Genomic DNA, 12,129 nt, shown 5'->3' with positions numbered 1-12,129 from the left:
TGATAGTAAGCTTATTTATTGCTCTAGAATCGAAGCACATGCACCATTCACCATCCTTCTTGGGGCTAAGCACTGCTGGTACTGCACACAGACTTAGGCTCTCCTTTATCAGTCCTTTATCCAACAGCTCCTGCACCTGTCTCCCAACTTCTTCATTTTCCTGAGGAGTTAGCTATATGATGCTTTGTTTGGTAAACTCGCACCAGGTATTAAATCTATGTGATGGTTGATACTTCTAATTGGTGGCAATGCACTTGGCAATTCATCAACAATAATGTCGACATAATCATTTAGCAGATTTTTAATTTCTACAGGAAAATTATCTAAATTAGTAGAAGTCAAAATTACCTTGGGCTTACCCACAACAACAAAATGCATTTCTTTATCCTTCTTGACTTCTCGCAACAAATCTTTTCCATTAATCATCAAAACATTTTCCTCGGCCATTCCTTTGTTTGCTCCATCCTTCAAAGGTAACAATGTATGCTTCTTCCCATCCTTCTCTAAGGTATATGTGTTCCTCCTACCATCATGAACAAATTTCCTATCAAACTGCCAAGGTATCCCCAACAATATATGGCACACATCCATTGGCATTACATCACACAATACCACATCTTTGTATGTACCAATCTGTATATCTACCCGAGACTATTCTGTCACCAAGAGCTGATTTCCTGTATGCAACCAGGACATTTTGTAGGGAGTAGGGTGTACCATATTAACCAAACCAAATTTATCCACCATCTCTGTAGAAGCAAGATTGTCAGTGCTCCCACTGTCAATCATGACCTTGCAACATTTCTCTTTAGACTTGCACACAATCCTGAATATACTTTTCCTTTGAGCTGGTTCATTGGCTTCTTTTTCTGCCTTTAGCAATACTATTTTTAACAATAATGACTCTCGTATCTCAGGTTGCTCTTCTTTCCCCATGACCTGAGGTCTTTCTTCTTTTATCTCAACTATATTTGCATTCCTTGGATTTGCTGGTTTGTTTTGAGGGCAGTCCCATGACCCCATGTCCTAATTCTCCACATGTATAACACTAAATTTCCCTTCCTCGGCTTCTACCTCTGGATCCAAATCTTCCTCTACTAAAGTCTCCTCTCTGTGGTGGTCGATTATTGGTCCCTCTTGTTTCATTCCGAGAGTTCTGTAATCTTGGTTTGGAAGCTCCTCTTCCTCATGCTGGATTTTTACCTTTGTTCTTCTGACTTTACTTCCTTAAGAATTTCTCCTCTGCCTTCAAAGGTTCTTGATAGGCACCTTCAATTGTCTTTAGACTTAGCAGACTGATTTCATCTTGTATATCGTATCTCAATTCGTTGATATATATGGCTACTTTTTCCATGTCATCTTCAACATGTCCTAATCTAATTCTCAGGTTATAAAACTCCTCTGTGTGCTCTCCAACAGTCATCCCTTTCTGTCTTAAGTTTTGTAACTGTCTGAAAAGGTTCAATTGGTAATACTTGGGCATACATTTACCTTTCAATTTGCTGACCATTTTATCCCACTACTTAATCTTGAGTTTTCCCTTCCTTTCACTGGATATTTGTAGCTCATCCCACCAGATGGCTGCATGGCCCTTCAATCTGGTAGCTGTGAATTTCACCTTCTTTTTATCTTCAAACTCTTCATAGTAAAAATACTTATCTAATGCACCAATCCAATCCATCAACTCTTCCACATTAAGGTTTCCTTCATACAAAGGTATTTCTGCCTTCGGTCTTCCACTTGATTTTGCCAACATCTTGAGAACTTTGGCTGTTTCACTTTCTTCTCCTTCTTCTTCCTACGAAGATTCTTCTTCAACACTAGAATCTTCCTCATCGGTGTCTCTTCTATGGGCAGTTTCCATCACCTCCATTCGTGTGTGAAGATGTCTAATTTCTTCAAGCAATACTGCATTGGCTATAGGTCTTCCTCGACCTATGCCAACTCATCCTCTCCTGGGTGGCATATTTGTTGAAGTTCTGAGAACAATACTCTAAACCTTTCTTTGATACCAAATTATGGCAGACTGACCCGCCAATACTCTGTTGTTCAAAACTTCTGTCTCCAATTTGTTTTTTACCAGACCCTGTGCTTCTGAGTGAGGTTGGAAAATTCAATTTTTGGATGCATTTCACTGGGTATTTTGTCAAGTTTGATGACTCAATAGAAAGTAGACACACAGGCTACTTGACCCAACAATCAAAGTTCGAAATGGTATCCTAAAAGTCGATTAAAAATACAATCTTGAACCAGCACGACCCCTTTGTAGGTTGGCCCGACCTGAGACCGTGACCTTTTTGTCTCAGGCGTGACCCTTCTGCTGCAGGTGCAACCCACAACGCGACCTTTCTGTGACTGATGCGTGACCCTTTTCTCCTGGTGTGACCTTTCTGTTTCAGGCGCAACCCATGACGCGACCCTTCTGTGACTAAGGGTTTTATTTTCTCGGAGCGATTTCAAGCAAGAAGAAACATAGAATTTCGAGAATTATTTAGATCTATCATTGAAAAAACATGCAATTAGGATAAAATACTCACAACATTGAGAAGATTTATAGATCCATCTTGTTTGGATGCAAAATTCTCAAAGATACACAACACTCTGGATATCAATCTACAGGATTCCACCATTAAACTATAGTAGAATGATTTTTCATCAATTGAAGCAAACAATTTCTTGACATAAGATGATATCAAATACACCATGAAACTCCACTGAATCAATTATGAAAAGAAAAATCACAATCAGAAAAATTGTTCTGGCCCTTACTGACCCGATCTACGTTTAGGATCTCTCAAAAAATGAGTTTTTTCTTTTTCTTTTTTTTAATGCTCCTCTCTAAATTCGAATTTCTCAAACAAACTAATCCCTATTTAATTAGCCTAACACACACCTAAGCTAACAAAATCTATCATTTCACTCCTAATCTGGGCACTCCAATAACTTATACAAACAAATAATAAATAAGAACATTTAAGAGGTCCAACCGTCTTTAGTAAATAATTTGACCGGTCAGGTCAACGATAATTTATCTCATTTGATGCTCCTGCATCGATTAATTTTTTTAAGGAGCATGTATTTTTATATTAATTAACTCATAAATAGGCCAATAATTTTACATTTAGATCCTATTATTCTTCTTCATAGATCCAAAATTTCACAAAAATGAGCTTATTTTTGCCAAGTTGCCTACTTCTAATTACAATACTAACTATACTTAATTTATAATACCTCCAAAAAACACCATTTTATTTTGGATACTTGAAATACATAAACAAGTGCTTGGGGTGCTTACTGTTGTCCTTTGAGATAACATAAGGTCAATTGGTTATGCTAAAGCATCTATAATGTTTTGTTGATTTTAATGATTTGGATGACGAGTGAACTGTTTATAAACAGGTGATTTAAACTTAGAAAGATTCTCAATAAAACAAAAGGCTATTCTTTACATACACATGGTTATTTTGATTTTAGGTGGATGGATGAGAAGAATGTGTAGAAGTATAACTAATTTAATATTCAAACTGAGTATTTAATCATTTATAAGCAGAAATGAAGAAAACTGTGTTTCCTTGATCAACATAATGTAATTAAACTATTATAGAAATCTAGTGCAATTTAAGTTCAAAGAGGAATTTACAATAAAAGATAGTTCTGCAAATTAATCTCTCATTTAAATGAAACTTCACAGCGGATTCAAAATGAAAATGATATTCAATTAAATTTTAAATCAGATGACTGTAAAAGAATTAATTTATATGAAGAAGACGTAATGAAAACTAAATTAAAACAACTTACTGAGAGATAGACCATATGAGGTAAATCCAGAATCTATTTTATTTCAAAAATGCTCTAGCTTAGTACAAATCCGTGTGATAACTGGTTCAAGGGTTCAACCCTGAATACTTCGATAGACTGAAGTATTTAAACAAAATTACAAAATATTACAATAAATGCCTAAGTGACACGACATTTTACTATTACTTAGAACTAACAGAAAAAGAAGCAATTCAATCAAAAGGAATGAATGTGAACATCTGGCCCTGGTTGAAGGAGAGTTGTTGCTGAGTGGTCACTATTCGGGTGCTATGCTGGTGAAGCTGACCCGTCCTTTAATCCTGAAATTCGCACAAATTTTCCCACCTTTCTTCATCTGGGATAACTATCTTGGTTACCTTGTGGTAGATTTCATCTACCTCAGTATATCGAGCACAAGTGGGTTTTACTATGAAAATGTGTTTTATCTCATGTTGAATAAATGTGATGTTGTTGATGGCTTCATAAAACACTCTGCCTGTCATAGAACCTTTGATATTGGAGGACTTAGCTGTATCCTTGGAAATGTCCTGAAGCTTCTTCATGTAGTCTTCCTTGGTCATTAATTTATCATTGATTACAAACAGTGAAGGCATACCCTTCTTGTTCAATGCATCAATCCTTGTGAAAAACCTGGTTGATGATACCTCTAGAGTGTGATACTTCTCTGTCAGTTGTACAACTAAGTTCTTCTTGGTTAGAACTTTCTTCACCTCAAGGATGGTTTCTATTCTGTCATCCACTCCTAGATCATCCATCTCATACCTGTTTTTAGAATTAAGGAACTTTATGATGCTATTAGCTGTAGTAGGTATTTATCCCAGTTGAGCATGGATATTGGCAATGGCCTGCTTTGCTTTCTCCATGAGTTCCTTTTGCTAAAAAATAATTTGGATACATGGCCAAATTTCATCTATCTCTTCAATACTATTATTCCAGAGGATTTGTTTAACATGACCCAGTGTAGAGCTAATAGAAGACTCAATTGTTGACTTCTTCCATGCCTCTATCTGATTTTGAGCTCTCTGAAGCTCTGCTGCATGAAAAATCTCAGATTTCTGGCGATGATCCTCTAGAAGTTTCACTTGGTCCTGCAGCTTTTTGATCTCTTCAGTCTGGAGAGACATGTTTTGTATTGCATTGGCCAACTGATCTGCAGCATACCCTGTACTTGTTGTAGTAGATATGGCTATAGGAATAACTATGATAGGAAGTGCTTCCAAATGGACAACAATCTTTTTAACAACTTTATCCTTTTCTTTAATTAGATTCTCCATATCTGTCTCCATTTTCTTGAGCTGTGTAGCCTGCTTAATGATGAGCTTCATCATATCTGCCTTTTGAGTCTCTGTTTCTTCAATATCCTTGGCTAGAGGATCTTTTGTAGCTGGCAGTTTTAACTATTTCCTTAATGTTGCTATGTCCAAATTCTTTTTCTTCACAAGTTCATATGCAACATTGATGTTTGAAGGGTCATAACCCAGTTTGATTTTGAAGCCCTCCAAGGTTTTAATCCTGGTGTCTTTGGAAAGCGTAGAGACCTTCTCCATCTTCAGCTGTGATTGGACATTTGCTAAGGTAACCTGCAGTTTTGATAAAGTCATAGTAGTGTTAGTAACAGTTGAAAATATCATTTCCCCAGTCTGCTTATGCATCTCCATTTGGTCAATGGGATGTATATCCTTTACATAGAACTCAAAGGCTCTCTTCTTGTAGTCTGATATTGCCTTGGGCTGGGGAACTTGTGCTTGGAGGAATTCCATTTGCATTTTTCCTTTTTCTAAATAAAAGGCTAATAGCAACCTAATTTGAGCACCAAAAGTCTACTTCCAGAACTGGTTGTAGGTGTTAATCTTCAAGGCTTCATTCCCGACTTTTATCTCCTTGAAGATGTCCATTATAATCTTCTATGTTTCCCCTGGAGTAGATGTGTCTGTTTGCATAGTTTGTTGTTGCTCTTGTGAAGTTGTGGAGGTGGTTGATCCAGGTTGATATTGGTGGCCACCCTCCAATTCCACTTGGATCCCCACCATTGCTTCTTTCATATTTTTAGTTTCCTTAATTGTAGCATAATTTTCTATTTTTAGCATTTTTTTGGGTCCTAAACTTCTGGAGCGGTTTTGAGGCCCTCAACAAACTTTTTTTGGAAATCTACCGCCAACGATTCTTTCTGTAAAATCATCTTTTCTGTCGTAGTCCTTAGAGAGATCTTTCCAATGGGTTATCATGCGCGTCAAACGGAGATAATATGACCAAGTCGCAACCCCGGGAAGTTGGCTGTCCAGCTCACCCCAACAGAGCCCATAAACTCTTGGTGTTACATCTCCTCGGGTTAGGGTTTTGGTTGTTTAGGGTTTGATCTTATTGTTCAATAATAAAAAGGTGCTTGAGCCTCATTGTAAGGTAGTTCAGAGGCATCTAACCGCCACATATCTTCTCAGAGATAAGCTACCATCGCCCGAGTTAGTTTATTTCCATTTATGTTTGTAAGCATATTTCAATATTCTCTATTAATGAAATGAAGTATTATTTCTGTTGTATAACCGTGTTTGTGTTTATTTCTGTACTTTATTGCGTTCCTGTTCAAATCCGGATCAGTGGTGGGAGACTATGTTGTCTGATCACCCACTAATGAGGAAACAAGTGGCTCATTAATGGTGATAATGGTCTGTTGTTTTGAGTCCTTGTTAAGGCTTAGTCTGGAACTAAGCTTGGCCTTCTTTCTGTACATTATCTTAAATCCTTCACTGAAAATATCAGTCCCTAAAGGGGACTCTTCTTCTCTGCTTCTCTTGGTTGTTTTCTCCTACATGGTAGGAGTCTGCACTGTAGATGATGATACCTGTTGTTCTTCTGCCTCCTTTAGGGTATTCTCAACCCATTCTAATTGATTCTTGTATTTATCTATCTCTGGCCTAGATGTGTGAAAGTAAGGAGTAGAATTGGTTTCTACTCTTAATTTAGAAATGTCCCTAGTGGATCATAAGATCAGGTGAAGCTTAGGCTGAACTGCATTTCCTTCATGAGCTTATCTGTTTTTTCCCCTACTACCCTGTTGTTGCAAATGAAGAGGCCAATATGTATTTTGATCTTAAAATGGGACTTCTTCTTGGCAGCAACAAAATGGATTTCATCCATGTTGATCATCTGCCTTATGTACTCCAGAGCAAAAATCTTCATTGGGAGGAATTTGGGTAGCTTGTAAGGTGCAAGTGCACGTCCAAATATTCTTATTTCTGTAAAGTTCTCGTAGAGGTACCAGTCCCCTCTCTGAACTTGATCTGACAATTGCAACACCATTTTAATTTCTGCATTGATCCTTGGTTCTATCTTGCTGCTTAGGAGACCTATTGTTGGATGAACAAACATCTTTGTAAATTGTTTATAAGTGTACTTCTATTCCTTCATGACCAGAGTAGTCCAAAAGATGATTGACTCCTAGTTTCCTTTTTCATCCAGCTTTTGCAAGGAAAGCTTGATGTTGTCCCCCTAAAATTATAAGAACATGTAAAATAAAACAGAGGTATACTAGAATACCTCCTCAGTTGGAAATTTGATAAGCTATGGACGAATTGAATCTGCAAGAAATTGGCTGAAGTTAAGCACAATGGAGGGCTTAGAATCAACGAAGAAAATGGACATAAATCCTATGATGGCCTCATCTACCCACTGATCAGAATAGTAGCCAAGGAGGTAGGAAACAACTATGGTAATCTACTTGGCTCTCTCAGGGAAAATGGAGGAGGGATAAGGCGGATTTTTCTTTGGTAATGAAGCATCTTGTGTCAAGAACAACACAAGAGTTTGGTCCCTCCTGGAAAAGTGTAGTTTCTGGTATAGTTCAACCAGTGCTTCATAGGAAAATAGGGTGGCATTCTCTACTGTGGGGGATTACATCATCTGGTCTATGGCCTGAGGAGTGATGGTAAATAAAATTTGTCTAGTAGGGGTAACGATGGCCCTTTGGCTTGGAAAATATGATGCATGACACTTTCTAACAAAATATGGGGTACTGTGGGTACGAGGAAAAATGTAATGAGGTAAGTTGGATTCCCACAGCTGGATGTCATCAGACTTGTCAATGTATTTGTCTTCAAGCCGGCAATAAATCTCAAAGAGGTCAAGTTCACATATTTTCTCATGGATTTTAGAGTCTCTGTAAGCCATAAGAACATGATGAATATCTATGGGAGGATAGATCAGAGGATTGGCAATTTCCTCTTGTCCTTTGTCTTTTGGAGGCATCTTGGCTAAGGCTAAGAACATGAGTGAAAACTAGATGGGAGGCTTGAATATGCAGATAGGAGTCAGGTTTTGGAGACAAGAACATAAGTAATAGGCTGGAAATGATCGAGCAGAGAGTGTCGCTGGCAGTTGAAAATGTCGGGATTGAGTCCAACAACCTGTAACAAATCAATAACAATAACAGTAGATGGAATTAGTAACCTTCTCATAAGTGGAAAGGAGGTTTATATAATGAATTCAGTTTTTTTGTTGAAGGAGCACAGTCCCATTAGATTAATGGCTAAGCCGATTGAATGATTAACGACTTAATTCTGGAGGGAGTGGGGGTTATTGGTGGAATTAATGGGTAGATGAGGTGGCAAAAGGTGAATGGCAGGATGACAACGGATAAGAAAATGGTATCTGCGGTAAGGGAAACAACTTTTTGGAGGGAAGGGGGTGGGGAATGCTTTAGCGCTGACATGTACGGGAGGGTGTGGTTTTGTATACCGCCCATTTTGGACCCCCCCAACAATAAAGCTCAGATGGTGTGGGGGGCCGAAATAGTATGCGGGTCGTCGGATTTGGGAAGATGGGTGGAGATGGAGCTTGGTATGGCAGGAAGTTAATCGTGACGTGATGAGACTTTTCTTGGAAGGGTTGGGTATTAATAATGTAATGTGTTGGGAATGTGTGTGATATATGAGGGGTATATCGACTTAGGGATTAGTGGGTGGAGGGAAATATGAGCGGAGGGGGAATGATTTGGGATTTTAAACTTAGGGATAGGATTAATACCAAAATTGCTTGATATATAAAACCTTAGAGTAAACCCTTACTCCTCTGTGTTTTTCTTCTACACATGAGAACAATATTTGATAATTGACTTGTGGCGCATTTAGACTAGCAGCCTATGCATTTATAAAAACATGAAATAAAGCCTTTCTTTTCTTTTTGCTTCCCTAGCATTTTATTTTCCTTCTGGATTCTTTATTTAGGGCAGCTAACACCTAACATTTTATTGATATGGATGCCTATAAAACATTAAATTGGCCTAACATTTTAACTTTTCTTTCTTTTGCATCCATATTATAACTTAACATTTTAAAATTATTTTGATTAATATACTAACTTATCAAAACCAAATAATGTTACAACTTCGACTCCAGATGGGGACTGCTTCCCCCTGTGGTATGCAGAGAACAAGTAAATCCAAGTGCCTTATCCTTGGACTATGGAGTCTTTGCTGAAACAAATACTCACTTGCAAATTTTTCAAAAATTAAATAAAATCTCTGGATATTTACAGACGATGAATGGATGAAAAATCAATACTGAATGTAATGTTTCAAGTATTTCCCATTGACTGGCAATGAGGAATACTCTCCTTCCAGATTTTTTAGGATGAATGTATTGTTCCCTTTGAATTCTGCAATGCTTAATGGACCAAACCAAAGGTTGTCAAATTTTTCATGCTTGCCTTTATCTTCTCTCCTTGTATCCCATCTAAGCACTAGGTCACCTTTCCTGAAATTTCTTTCTCGAGCCTTTCTGTCAAATAATTCTTTCATCTTGTTTTGGTATGTTGGAAATACTGAGAGGGGGGGGGGGGTGAATCAGTATTTATTAATTTTTGTTCTAGTGATTGTCAAAAGCATATATAGATATGTATATGTATACACAGAACACAGAAATCGACAGCTGGAATAAATTCTTTTATTAAGACTCAAGACAGTGCAATGAAATAAATACAATATAAGTATATCTGACTGTGAATAGTTGCCAAGCTCCAACTTGGACTTCAGTGAGGCTCTAACCTCCCAGAGCACCAACTCTGTTTTGCCAAGACACCAATCTTGGACTTTAGGAGCACCAACACCCAAGGTCTTCAATCCTGTTCAGTTCTGAGGCTCCAACCTCTTGGGCTCCAACCCAACCTTGATATAAATTGCTTCTGCTGCCTCTACAGTCTCTGCTGCTTCTATTGCCTCTACAGTCTCGACTGGTTCTTCACCACCACAACAGCAACCAACAATCCTTTGTTTTTGCTGTTTATATACATTCCATCCCTTTGTTCATTCATTTCCTATTTCTCACTGGTTGTTTGGCTTCTTTTCTCCGCAGGCTCTTGGGCTTCCTTAACGCTCGCTTATCCTGTCAGTTTCCTTTGTCTAATCGTTTGCTTCTTCGGCTTCCCACTTTCGGTTTCATCTGTCTATCGAACGTTCCAATATTCACAGGACACGTACAAGAGGAAGAGAGGCCGCATATGCCCAGTTGTCATAGCTTAACGGACAACCACATCCCAATCACAATCATTATCGCCAGATCAGTCTCCTGAACTATCGGGAGCATTATAGTATGCATTTTTGCCTCAGAGGTGCGTGCAGGCCAAATATCAAATTACATAGGAAATATATGAAAAAACAGGCGACAGTGCTAAAGGGCGGACTTCAAGGATCATAGCACCCGTATCTATAATGTATCGGGTCCGCAACATTCATCGCAAACGGCGATCGCAAAGGGCAGATGGCCGATGGGCCAATCCACTTGTGGATGTGATATTGCATTGAACCCTGTTTTATATGGCCGTCGGGTCCGTTCCTTTCATTGCTATAAGCAATCGCAACGTAACTGCAGTCACCAATGGCCGATGGCCGATGCAATGAACCGGATGCGATATATTATTCAATAAAACTTTGATATGCCACATGGTCCGCGTATATTATCGCAATCAGAGGCAGGGCCTTTACCACTCCCGATACCTGCTCCGAAATGCCGGATGCGATATATTATAAACTTTTTTATTGAGTCCATCGGGTCCATGCCTCTATCGTAATCGGGGACTGCCATTGGCGGAGGTCCGATGCGATATCGCTATCGGCAATCTCAATGGCCCACTTGACACTGTATCACCGCTCCCGAAGTTCCGATGCGACATTGTGTGCCGGACCCGATATGGCTTCACCACTTCTGTGAATAAGGTTTCAAATCCACCGATAGTGTTAAAGCTTATGTACACGCCTTAGCCTCCGTTTGCGCCTCCGATAGTGTTAAACATATATATATATCTATATGTATAGTTTTTGTTGCCGATGATGTATTTGCATATATAACCAAGACTTCTGCCTTTGTTTGCATTATATGCATATTTATATGGTTTTTAACCGCTAATAATGATAAAGCATACGTACATGGGTTTTACAAGCCCGATAACATAACTGGATATATCTATGTGAGTTCTGCTCCCGATGGCTGTGTATGCTCCCAATAGGCTCTCGATAGGCTCCCGATAGCTGTGTATGCTCCCAATAGGCTCCCGATAGGCATGTATGGCTCTGTTTGCTGCATTTTCTCCTCCGATGGCTCCTCTTGCTCCGATATGCTCCGATAGCTCCTCTTCTTTGGGTTTTCTCCTCCTATGGCTCCTCTTGCTCTAGTGTGGCTCCTCTGGCTTGTTGAAATATTAATTTCACCTGCGCATTTATTTTTATAAAACAACTGAAGAAAACCACCAAGCTCATCGGACTGCTTTTGCTGTGAAAGTGGTATTCCGTAAATCTCACCCGATGTAATAAAATTTTGCCACGCGTCAACTCTACTTTTCACAAAACCACTTTCTATCGGGACGTAACATTCGTTCTGTTTGGGCGAGCGATGATCGTTGGATTAGTATGAAGACTGTTCGTTGTCGGATCGAAGTCAAAGCTGGGTACGGTCAGACAAATTCCCAACATGGCTTGGTCTGCTCCTATGTGGCTCTGTCTCCTCCTCTTGAATATTGCCATATTGACATCAATGACAATCTGTGTCCAACAATCTCCCCATTTGTTATTGATGGCAATATTCTTCTGCTTTCTCCCCCTTTGACATCAATGGCAAAGGAATGCATACGAACTCCCCCTGTCAAACTGCTCCCCCTGTCCTGTTGCGTCTTTATGAATGAACTTGAGTGATGATAACGAAATAACCCCCATCTTTTGACGCATATGTTCGAATGATTCTGGAGGAAGAGGTTTTGTGAAAATATCAGCTATCTGCTCCTTAGTACTGATATATTCTAGGACGATGTTTTGTTCAGCTACTTGCT

This window comes from Pinus tabuliformis, chromosome 8, assembly GCF_031772625.1.
Source record: "Pinus tabuliformis cultivar Carrire ecotype Pingquan chromosome 8, CPIR1, whole genome shotgun sequence".
NCBI classification, from domain to species: Eukaryota; Viridiplantae; Streptophyta; class Pinopsida; order Pinales; family Pinaceae; genus Pinus; species Pinus tabuliformis.
This window is presented reverse-complemented; position numbering follows the sequence as displayed.